Below are 12,215 nucleotides of genomic sequence, written 5' to 3' on the forward strand. Positions count from 1 at the left end.
CACAGTGTAGATTAAAACCACAACTATGAGTGAACCTGTACAAATGCTTATAGATACGAGACTGAATGCAGTGAGACTCTACATCCTTGCCTGACCTGATGTGAGGACCACAGCAATTTCCTGGTTTTACAGTTAGAATGGGCTGACCATAAAATAAGGATCATCCTTTTCCAGTCAGCCAGTTGAGGCAAGCTACAGATTTTGGAGGTAGAAAAGTAATGAAATTGCAAACAAGATGATTTTAAAAATATTTAACTTCAGAAAATGATATTTCCCTAAGTGGACTGGGAAAATGGTTTTGAAATGTACAAACTCACCCATTAGATCAAGTAAAGTCAGCCATGATTCTGCTTTTGTGTGTGACAGCAATGAGAGACCTTCCCAGCTTGGTTTCTCTTCAGTCAAGAAAGGATGAATGCTGATGAATGTCATAAAAAGTACCTTCTATGCATAGAAAGATTCTGCCAGTTCACTTTTCAAGATGAACTTTCAAGAAGATGAGGGCTACGCTAAATTGTTTCCTAACAAAATATTCTCTAGAAATCAACAGATCCTGCTTCTTCTGAACACAGGAAGCCAAAAAGAAGCCACTAAATTGGCTCTGCAACCCTTCCACACCATCTGCCAGAGTCAGTTGAACGTCTAGTCACTGTTTAGTTGTAACTGTTGGTGGAACCAAGGCCAAGGTATCTGAAAGGCAGCCTCATGCTCCTGGAACTCCAGGGAACATGACTTCTGACAGTGCTGTGGACACGGGGAGCACAAGGTAGAACAAGGTAGAACATTATCAGTAGTTGGATTTGAAGATGAGAAATTTCACCCTGTCCTCTGAAGATACCTGGAAGAAGCCTGCCCCAACAATCAGTTAGTTGCCCTTAGAAGACTTTTAATCAAAATGACGCCCATAAATCATAAATCAATACCAAAGAAGAAACTGTCAACTTCCAGAAGGAAAAAAAAAGTTGAAGACAAAATACTAAGACAAAGTGCTGATGAAGTATTATGTTTTCTGTGATCCATATACATAAACACTGCTGATCTCCAGAGGGAAATAAACTGGAAATTCTCTTGGAATCGTTGTTTAAAATCACATGTGAAGTGCCTGGTTTGCTGCTTATTCACTTATTTATCTGGATGAGCATTATTTTACACAAAAGTAAAAGAAAATAATTTGGAATACTTAAAAAGCATTTAAATGAGTTAAGGAAAGGCCAAAAATTAATGACCATATGCAGCTTCCTCCATAATTTAGTCTATTATTCTTCTGTATAAAAAAAAAACATACCAGCCTCATGAAGAAAAAAAAATAAAATAGTGATTTTGCAAGATTTTTGTGGAGCTTTGGCAGATAGGTTGTGATCTCCAATTTCAATAACAAGTTGTTACGTTAAGCGAAATCACAGTACCTGTATTACCCCATCCAGCAGAAGACTGATTTATATCTAGCTAGAAACCACTAAAGTATTTTGCTGGAAATGCAGCCAAGCTGAGTATAATTTCCTGTTTAAAAAACACAACCAGTAAAGGTCTTTTTGTCTTAATGTATTCCATGCTTAGAGTTACTGTCCTCCATTTTGTTGTGGTACAAATTGTACTTTCCCTTAAAGAGCGAAATTCTGCACCCTCTTTTCTTCAGCAATTTGAGAGTGTTTTCAGTAGTTACCCAGGCAAAAGTGAGGTTTTTCCTCCTACTTTTCTAAACTGCCCACATTATCATTAAGAACAAACCTCAGAAATTGTGTACTTACTAGACAAGGGTCTGCAGTTTCACCTTTGATAGGAAAAGTGTTCAGGCATGAGTGAAAGTGCAGAGCAGAGGTAAGATTAATCCATACTCTGTGTTCTACTGAAGGGAGTTTTCTCTTGCCTACATCCTCAGCTCATCAGGACTGTAGTGTAACCTTGAGCAGGTCAGAGAGATGAGCAAACATGTTCATATCTTAAGCACAAATGCTTTGAACTACTTGATCTACTGATTTTCAAGTGTTCTGTAAATACTGATTACAGCTGTGAGCACACTTCTATATGACAGTTCCATCACTGATTTCAGAGGGATCTCATGCCACATTAAAGTGCATATTCAAACCTATCCATCTACCAAAACCAGGAAACTGAGCTTCAATAAACTAAAATGTGTTCATCCTCCATGTGATCAGGACAACAAAATACAGGACAAGATTTTCAATTTAGTCCAACTCTTGTAAACAAGGATAGAGTTTTAAAGAAATTTCAGATATTCACATTGTCACATTTTGAATCACATTACATGGAAAATCTCACAATGCAGTAGGAACCTTCTAGAGATCTATCCACTCATGTAGTTACTAAATTCCTCCATGAAAAGTTGGCACAGATTGCTTCTGAAAATCTGCTCTATACTAAGCATTCAGTCTTTAATCTATCTGAATGAAATGTACTGAGATACAGTCTGGCCAAATACTAACTCATTTTTACAAAACATTCTCAGGAAAAAGTCATTCTGACAACATAGTCTGATAAAAAAAAATAAAAAAAAAACCAACACCTGATATGTGCAGTGCAAATGACTGTATAGATCTGCTTTGAATCTGGATCAAACCCTCTTTAGGCTTCAACATATACATGAACATTTAGGTGAGTATTCTGCAAAATTACATGAGCATCCCAACTCACTAAGTATATTGCTGTTTCTACAGGGTGATCTTAAGTAAATGCTTCTAGATCATATTTTGCATTTGTTCTTTGCTGGATTTTACTCCTTCAATATAGCTTCTATCCCATAATACAGTTTGAGTCAGAGGAAGAAATTCACATCTAGTTTCAATTTCAGTCTATCATTTCACGTTTATCTTGATTTGGGGAATACTCTGATGTTTTTAGTCAAGCATTTGACAACATTTTCACTTGTGCAATATCTGAAAGCTCTCTCAGCTGCAAGAAGAAAGGAATCAAGACCTTTTTTCCTTCTAAAATCTCTCATTTTTAAAAAACCTAATTTCCCTTTCAGATGCAACTTAGGATTTTTCAGGATACACTACCGCATACTGCAAATATTATTTGAATTCCAATCTCCAGTGAAACATGGTCCTTCAAAAGCACAAAAGTCACCCTTGTTGACTATGCCAACACTTGTAATTGCTAAAGAAGACCTGAAGCACTGCTTCTTTTGAAAGCAAGTGAAATACATACCGCAAAGAAAGCATCTTCCTTATTTGCTCTGTACTCAAAAACCTCCACCTTGGCTACTACTATTGTTAGTTTATTTATTAAACAACTTTAAAATCTGTTGCTAAGTCCAATGAAAAATAACTATAATCATGTGAAACCACTCATAAGACTACTATTTATTAAAGGGTAACATTATGCAAGGAATGTATTCACTGACAAAAGTCCTTAAGTAGAGTGCTCTACATATTGCCACATTATAGTAGGAGTTATGATTTAAACCTCTAGCTTTGTCCTAAAACAAGAGAATAAAAACTCTTTGGTTAATAGATAGAGCAGCAGCTCTCTTTTTAAATAAGCAAAGCAGTCTCTTTTGTAAAATGTGTTACTTGCCAGAAATTAGCAAGCAGAATGCAAAGAGAGGAGTTAAAATGATTTTGAAGATCATTCATGAAGCAAACTAGCAATGCAGTTACCTTTTATGTTTGTTTTTCTTTCATTGCTGATGAAATAAACAAGACTGACAACACAAAAAACTATAAATCTATTTTTCCATGGTACAGCCTGTTCTAACTTGACTCCATTGTTCAAACATGTTTCAACCTTATCCTTGTGGGATGGTTTCTGAGGAAAAAGAATAATGAAAGTTCTGGTTCCAGTCTCTGGCCCTTCTGAGATTGATAATAACCATAATAATGTGCTTCCATAAACTATGCATTATACAGGCTACAGAATGATGTTAAAGGAATTTAGCAGAAACAGAACTTCTCTAATAGCAACCTCCCTTCCAGATTACTACCATAATTACAATCTCTTCTCAGCAGACATTTGCCCACTTGGCTACAATTCCACTTGAAATTGATTTTTCCACTTGGGAAATACTGGACTAAGGATTGCCCTTTCCCTTGAATCTCATAGCAATCAGTGGCAGCACCCAGTTTGTTTGTAAGTCTTTGGGGACTTCTTTGTAAGTTGGAAGTCCCCATTCATTGAGGGATGAGGGATATCAGATGCACTATGGAAAAACTCTGCATTGCTCAGTGGAGCAATATTTGGATATTCTCACAATCTGATGATTGATTTCTCCCTACAGCTATCAGAAGAGTAATTTAAAAACAGACTTTTTTTTCTTCTCATGAGAAAAAGAAAAGAAGCAAAATACAATTTTTGCAGATTACAGGCTGAAAGTACCAAAGCAGAGAAACATTTAACAAGACAGTACATTGCAGTCCACATGCATCTGCTTGACTTTTACAGCAGCTAGTTGGGTAACTGAGGTAAAGTGATTTTCTGTCAGGCTTTTTTTTTTTCCCTCCTGAAAGAAAAATATTTAACATTCCATTTTTAAAAGGGACTGGGGAACCACCGTGAGTTGAGATGGTCTTAAGTTTCACAAGACAAAAACACGTGTAACCTGAACTTCCTTACCATCTTTAATGCAATTTGGCAGAAATGGCTCCAGCATTTTATAAAAGAAAAATAGAAAAGCATAGATGAAATAAAATAAAATAGACAAAGTGCCATGACCTCAAGTTTAAGGGCAAGAGGGAAAAAAGTTCTTTACTTCAAGAGGATAGAAGGTTATTTTTCAGGCAGAGAAAATGTTCAAAGTAGATTACAGCTATAGTAAGCTAAGGCCTAAAATGATGCAAGACAAAAAATAGCTGTGAAACTGAAAAAGATGATGAAAAGTATATCTACTACATATATATTCAGTATATTTCCTACAGTGGTATGAATCTTAAACCTCTTCTGAGATATTTTCACATTAAAATGATCTAAGAAAATATCTATATCCTTTAAACTCAATACTGATCAATAGCTTATTTTCTTTTGTTCAAATAAAATTGTTTTTCTTTAAAAAAAAAAAAAAAGAAAAGAAAAGCCTTCCATTATTTAGGTCAAAAGCAGTTGTTCTAACTTTTTTAACCAGTGATCACTAAAATGTAAGGGAGTTAAGAAAAATGCTTTCACACCAACTTTTGTTGTAGAACTGTTTCTGGTGATAAAATTTCCAGTGGCAATTATAGCAATTTGAATTATCAAATTTTTTGCAGTAAAAGTTGTGTGAATACAGCTGGCCATCTATAAAGTTTCCTGAAGGAATGGTTCACTGTGAATCTGTAAGTTTAGGGGTTTTTTTTGGTCTAGCATAAAACCACATTCAAACAGCACATTTTATGTGGATGTGTAAATACACTGCTATTTACAGAAAACATTTATGAGTAGTTTAGTAAGTTGGCACAAAAGATACTTCACTTCAAAGAAATAAATTAAAATTATTGGACTTCATGCACTGATGAATGAATATTCTACTGCAGTGATCTTGGCAGGGTTGCAAGTATCCAGCACAATCTGAAACGTGGCCATTTGCCATTTATATTTTGTAGGTCATCATGACATAAGAAATGTAGGAGAAGATAATTTTATGAAGTAGCAGCCATTCTCCTAAGGAAGCACCTGGCTTCGCAGATAAGTTATCTATCCTTTAAGACAGAATATGAGTTTGAAAAGTGGAATAGGAGAGTCAGCAGGGGATGAGACAGACAGATCTTAGGTTTCAGCTTAAAAAAAAACAGCCACACTTCAAAAGTTGCTAACTTAAACACCACAGAAGCTCCCTTTTCTCTCTAGAATCCTGAACAGGTGTTGACTCCCTTTCTATGTCATTTTTACAGTCAGCAGGCTGGATTTTTTTTCTCATGGTGGTGAAAGCCCAGCAGTACTCAGAAATTTCAAAGTAGCAGACAGTTTGTTTAATCCAAGCAGACACAAGTGGTCTAAAAATTATCTGGGAAAAATAAGAATTTGAGACTTCAGTAAAGGTAGGAAGAAATGTTAAGAAAAAAGGAATGTAAGAATTTAAGCAAATACAAATCTGAAGAGAGGAATAGCAAGAATCTTCACATTTGATCTGTTACTTCTTTGTTTTGATCAAACCTCACATTCAGAATCCACATCACAATTCAAGCTATATTACTCAGGCTATTTCTAAAGCAATTTCTTATTTTGGTCCTCAGTGTGTTTTTTGAGTATTATGCATGTTCTCCTGTGCACTGAACACAAAGATACTAAAAATGAAACTAGGGGAAAAAAATTAGGCCTACTGCCTTTTTACTCTAGATGGGTTATCTGGTGTTTAGCTTTTATTTCCTGAAACATATTACATCTAGAGATATTGTAGACACAACTGTAAATCTGTGGATTTATTGTAAATTTATACTTCTGGCTTGAAAAAAATAACCAGTTGGCTTTAATTTCATCTACATTCCTGATTCTGGTCAGAAGGCAGAAAAGGACACAACTACACAATGCAACACAAATTCCAAGAGCTTAATTAAGGGAGGTTAGTTATTGTTCCTTCTTAACTAGGACTATCCTTGGGGCCTGCCTAGAGAAAACACTAAATTCTTGACTTTGGGTGGAACTCTGACATTCTGTAAATCGCGTAATGTCCTTCAGCAGGTGCCACATTTATGAATACCTGGTATTAGTAAAAGTAATTTAAAATATCACAACTGTGTGTATATATTTATTAATTTATACTTTATCTAAATGAAAATATCTCCTATCTTCTAAAATGAGCAATTTCTCTAACGTTGCTGAAATTTCTTAGTACCACAGCCTAAAACCACATCCTGCGTGTTTCAGACAATGTGACAGATGACTGTTAGCAAACTGGAAAACACTGCACCACAGTGCTAGTGATAACAATTAGAGCCAAAATTGGATTGAGCAGTTAAATTACTTGGAAGTAACAATGAGTAAAAAGTGGGAGCAATTATAAATGATTGTAATCTCAAACTAGATTCTGCTTATGACTGTTGGTGCTGGAAGAACATGTTACTTTTATAAAGAAATGTTACTTCTATAAAGAAAAGTTTATTAATCATATTATAAAACAACAACAACTCAAAGAAGCCTAGAGGTAGGAACAACATGCGGTTTAAGCCCCAACAGCATCCTGAATTTATGATGCAGAAGAGAGAAATCAATAGTCTCTCTTGTGTCTCAATATTGGTAACACTGAATAAATCCCCCCTTATGTCATAATGACTGAAAGACAAAACTCTCAAAGGCCAGGAATTTCACAAGAGAACAACACCACGGTTATAACAGTATGCAGGGAATAAGAAAATTCAGACAAAGTGATCCTCACACACTATAAAGGCATAGATAATAAATATGTCTCTAAAGGTACAGAGCTGCAGGAATGTACAAAGACGTGCATTCTTATAAGCCCATGTGACACATGGATGAGAGTTAATGCAGCTTTGTGGCTTTTGGCATAGTGATAAAGTACTTCTCAGCAAGGCCTGACATGCTTTTCAAACTACAGTTGGCAGGAGCAGGGCAGGCAGAGCTTGCTCATTCCCATACATGCCTGCCAACAGGGGCACTCTCTTCATAGGCACTTCTTTCTACTGTATACTGAAATCATGACTACAGCACCCTTGAGTACCAGTTGGATTTAAGGACCCAGAGGCCTTAGCATACTAAAAGCACCCTTGAATACAAAACAGAAGTAGTCAGAGGAATAAAGTTTTAAATGGATCTTTCCTTTCTATCCAACACCAACATTATTCACTCAACAGCTCTTGGCAACATTGCTCTAGCCTTGACAAGAAGGCTTTATACTGACAGCTTCAGCTTCTATGAGCCTCTTGTACCTGCCAAAAGCTTTTAAGCAAAGGCTTAGATCTGCATTGATTTAAATATAATATGCAATTCCATGATTTTACATCTACTTTTTTTTAGTTTATATTGGAAAAAGGGAAGAAGATGAGAAAATTATATCAAGACAAATTAAAAAAAAGGAACAGTGTGAGACTCCAGTATTTTCTGAGGTCAGAGTGAGACCTCAGAAGACTTTTATTTGTCTTCATTCTCACACTTAGTTTTCATATCTGCTTTGTTTCCTTCTCCAGCATTGACTGTTATTAGAAATGTTTTCTCTCCCTCCAAGGAGGAAGCAAGAAGGGAAGAGAAACAAAGTCTAAAGGACCAAGATTTCTTTCCAGGAAAAAAAGACCATCTAAATGAAATTTCAAGTAGCAAGACAGCGAAGAGAAAAATGTAATAGTCAAGAAAGAAGCCAGCCTACTTCATATTACCTCATCTTGATGCGAACAGAAAGACCGATCATACCTGGTCTCACTTGGAGTGAACAGCATGATGATTGCTACATGCAAGATGTAAGATAGAAAGCTGAGATTGTGCTCCCTCTTCTTACTCCACTCAAAAGGCAGAAGACTGGCTAACAGTGACGAGAATATCAGCCAGAGTATTATGCTAATGGCTGTGCATGGCCCACAGTAGGCATAGACAGAATACCAGTGTCAAGTCTTTACTACACAGCAAGATAGTGCCAAAATACAAGCCAATTGCAAAGCTTGAAGCAACGTTGGCACAGCTATGCTATTCCCAGGACACAGAGACTGTCTTTATTCAGCCCTGCCTTATCCTCTGGAGAGGTGCCTACAAGGAGAAGATGAAAATACCTGAGCTAATTAGTTTGAATTACAGTTTAGACAGAGCAGTTTGCAATGACTGTTCTTACAGCTTTTCTTCTGTCAATGAGTCTCTTGTATTTCACCCCCTGAATATTACCTGTAGGATTTGTTTTAGGAATGCAAAAGTTTCAGTAAGAGAGAAAGGAAGAGAGGAAGTTTTCTGTTCTTAGTATGGATTCTCTCAAGTTTCCAGCTGAAAAGCATATTTCCTGCTGAAAGCAACAGCACACTGCTACTGGACTTCCTTGTAGCATCATTTTTATTATATTGTTTTTATATATTTTAGGATATATTCCCTTTCCCACTAAATGTGACAAAAAGAAGTAATCAGCTCTCAGTTGTTAGTCTCTAAAACAAAAATGATTTTTAAAACTCACAATTCATAGATTTCAAAGTTCACTATAATAAAATCTAATTCCCTTTACTGAAGAAATAGAGTGAACTTTTCACGCTGTAAAAAAGGCTCTAGCTCTATGAGGAACTATCCAAAAGCTGCAAGTTCCTAAAAATACACCAGGAAACAGTAATTTAGTGCCTAAAAATCTAATATAGAAGCAGAAGTAAAATCATCTGATGCTTATCTATCTCATGAGCAGCTTTAGTCACATGCTTATTTCCACTTTTAGGTGAACGGCAATGCAGATTAGATTTCTGAAGGCACAACTATTGTTTAATCTATTACAATGTAAAATTTCCCTCCCTCTAACTCCTTTATATTTGTTTGGTTACTTTAACAGAAGCAAGGCCTGATCTTCAATTTTCTTTTTTTCTCTGGGAAGAAAAAAATCTCAGATGATTTTATTTTGTGGTAATTATGAATTTCTGGAACATGCAAGTGTAAGACAGACACATTTATCGTCACTGCCTCTGCTCCAGTAGCATAGATCTCTTCACAATTCACATCTAATATTACTGCACATCCTAAAAAAAAGATTTTCATCATTTTCTACCTCTGGCTGATTAACATTCCTTACCAAAATGAGTTCACTGACCTTTGGCAGATGGAAAGTCCCCATACAGTATACTGAAAGTGTTACAGTGGAACAAGGAGTAGAAAAATCTTATTCAATCAGTATTATAGTGTTCTTGTACATGGGTGTAAGAGCTCATTTCTTATACTGCTAGCTACATAAATATTACAGGCCTGGTTTAAGCTCCTCATCAGCACTCCTAAGACCTCTCCATCTCACTTCAACACTTGACAATGGAAGGTAATTCATCCAGTCTTCGAAGAGACAAACTTTTCTTTCAGAATGACTTCTCTCTCTCAAAGAGAGATGGATCACAGTCAACCATCCGAGACTAAAAAAAATACCCAGAAATTTCAAAGGGAATATTGACAACTAGTTCCCATGGAAAACCCAACTCACTGTTTGTTACTTTAGTACATTCTTCTAGATAACGCAGACACTCTTGCTTGTACTTAACACAAGATCACATAAACATAATTTGCCTATCGTTTTACTGAATTGTTTTGGTGTATGGCTGGGCAAAGAACTCAGGACATTCACAAGACACTCACAACTCAGAAGAGAGAGCTGTGCCCACCTGAACACAATAAATGCAATTAATATACTTCAAACTGAAGCTGAATACTTACTCACTCAATTCCTTCCAGATAAAGCCAGAAACCAGGGAGAGGTAAAAGCTTTAACGTGCAAAGCAACACAAAGAACCACAGGAATCTTCTAAAGCTACTTAAAATTCTTTCAAAATAAAGAAATCTGTTTGAAGAAAATACCACCTGAAATATTTGTAAAGCTCTTCATATATTTGTTATTATACTCCACACAGTCTTACCTAAGTTCAGGAGACCTCTGGGAGATGCCTATGAGTACAAACAGAGGTATCTTGGATAAAACCAGATAAGAAATATCGTCTTTTCATCACAGTGACACGAGAACAAGCTGCCAAAAAACAGAAACATTTTTACCCCGTTCAGGTAACAGCTGCAAATTATTTGAGGCAGCCACACAGAAGGGAAAACACACAAATAATTGCTAGAAAACTGTATGCACCTTAAAGAGAATGAACTAGTGATGCTTCCTTGATTTTGCCAAAAACTAAAATTATATTTCACATACAAATACAAACATAGGTTGTCAACAAGAAGGAGATGAAGGCTTCTGGTAGGAGAACACGCATTAAGCACTCAGTTCCTTTTAAATGAAGCACTGCAACACTTAGCAGCAGCACAGCACAGGACATTAAGGTAGAATTTTAATCCAAGATTACTTTGATTTAACTGGCTAAAGCCACTGCTAACTTCTCGTAATTCTTCAAACCAACAACGCTAATGAAGAGAGCAGTCTAAATTCAGAACATTACAAAAATAACTCTACTGTGGGCAGTAGGAAGGATGACATGGTACAGTGCAATTACACGTATAACAATTCTGACTTTAACAGGTGTCAACAAATATCCCAGTTTAGATGCAATAGCTAAACAACTGCTTCCAAACAGACTTTTCATTTGCACATAATAAACTCGGAGCAAAGAAATTACTACTCTGTGCTAAAAGAGAATGGTGTATTGTCCTTCAGAAGCTGTGCATGAATTGCAGTGTCTCACAGTGTATGAATTTCAGTGAAGCTGCTATTGTCCACTAGACTACTGCTTCATCTCAAATGCTTTTTTGAACTAATATCATTGCTTTAGAAAGTGATCTTTCATGGGAAAAAAGTCTACGTTCATAAAACTTCATAATATTGCATATTAGAATGTGTATTTTCATTTTGGTTATAATGGTGTAGTACAATTGCACTAGATTTAATGTGGTGTTACCAAGCAAGGAACTTCATAATAAAAGCTTTAGACACAGCCTTGTAAGTCTACAGACAGAAGAGAACTAAGAAAAACCACTTGGTTGAATCACAGTTTAAAATTAAATAATACTTAAAAAGAGAGCTATTACACTTGTTAATCTGATTATAGCAAGAATTGACTGGAATTCTGAAAGAATCTCAAGAATATGATATATGTTGCAGGGGAACATTTTTCCTTCTTTCTTTAGCAGTCTAATAACTGATGTGTCTCAGCTATTGCCAACATAATTATGTGACATCATGAAGCTACAAGAGATCACTGTAAAAACTTTAGATTTGGCACAAAAAACCACTGTCTATAAACTACTTTATAGCTTATGATTCATAGTCAGAATGGAAAGAAATAGATTAATCAAGGTCACAAGTACAAATATCAGTAAGATCAAAAGCAGGCTAGTGCCCTGGTGATTCAGCTATCTTTTCTCCCAGCAGTGGTGTTTGCTTTAACTCGCAGGGCACAACAAATGTCCAAGTGCCTGGGAAAGAAAAATTAATCTGGGCTCATCATCTGCTATTTTGCAAGATAAGTTCTTGATAGATCTGGCATGATCCACTAAAGATCATTTCTCTATGAAAATCTAGCGAAAACATTGCCTTTTACAATCTGTGTCTTAACAACCTGTTTCCTCTCCAAAACAGAAGAACTTGCTCAGGATATATTAAAGAAATGAACATCCTTATTATGAGCTTCTGGTTTTGGATGCTATGTACAAAACAGAACCTATCTCCCTTA

This window comes from Lagopus leucura, unplaced genomic scaffold (genome assembly GCF_019238085.1).
Source record: "Lagopus leucura isolate 7727_CA_CO unplaced genomic scaffold, USGS_WTPT01 Super-Scaffold_100002, whole genome shotgun sequence".
NCBI classification, from domain to species: domain Eukaryota; kingdom Metazoa; phylum Chordata; class Aves; order Galliformes; family Phasianidae; genus Lagopus; species Lagopus leucura.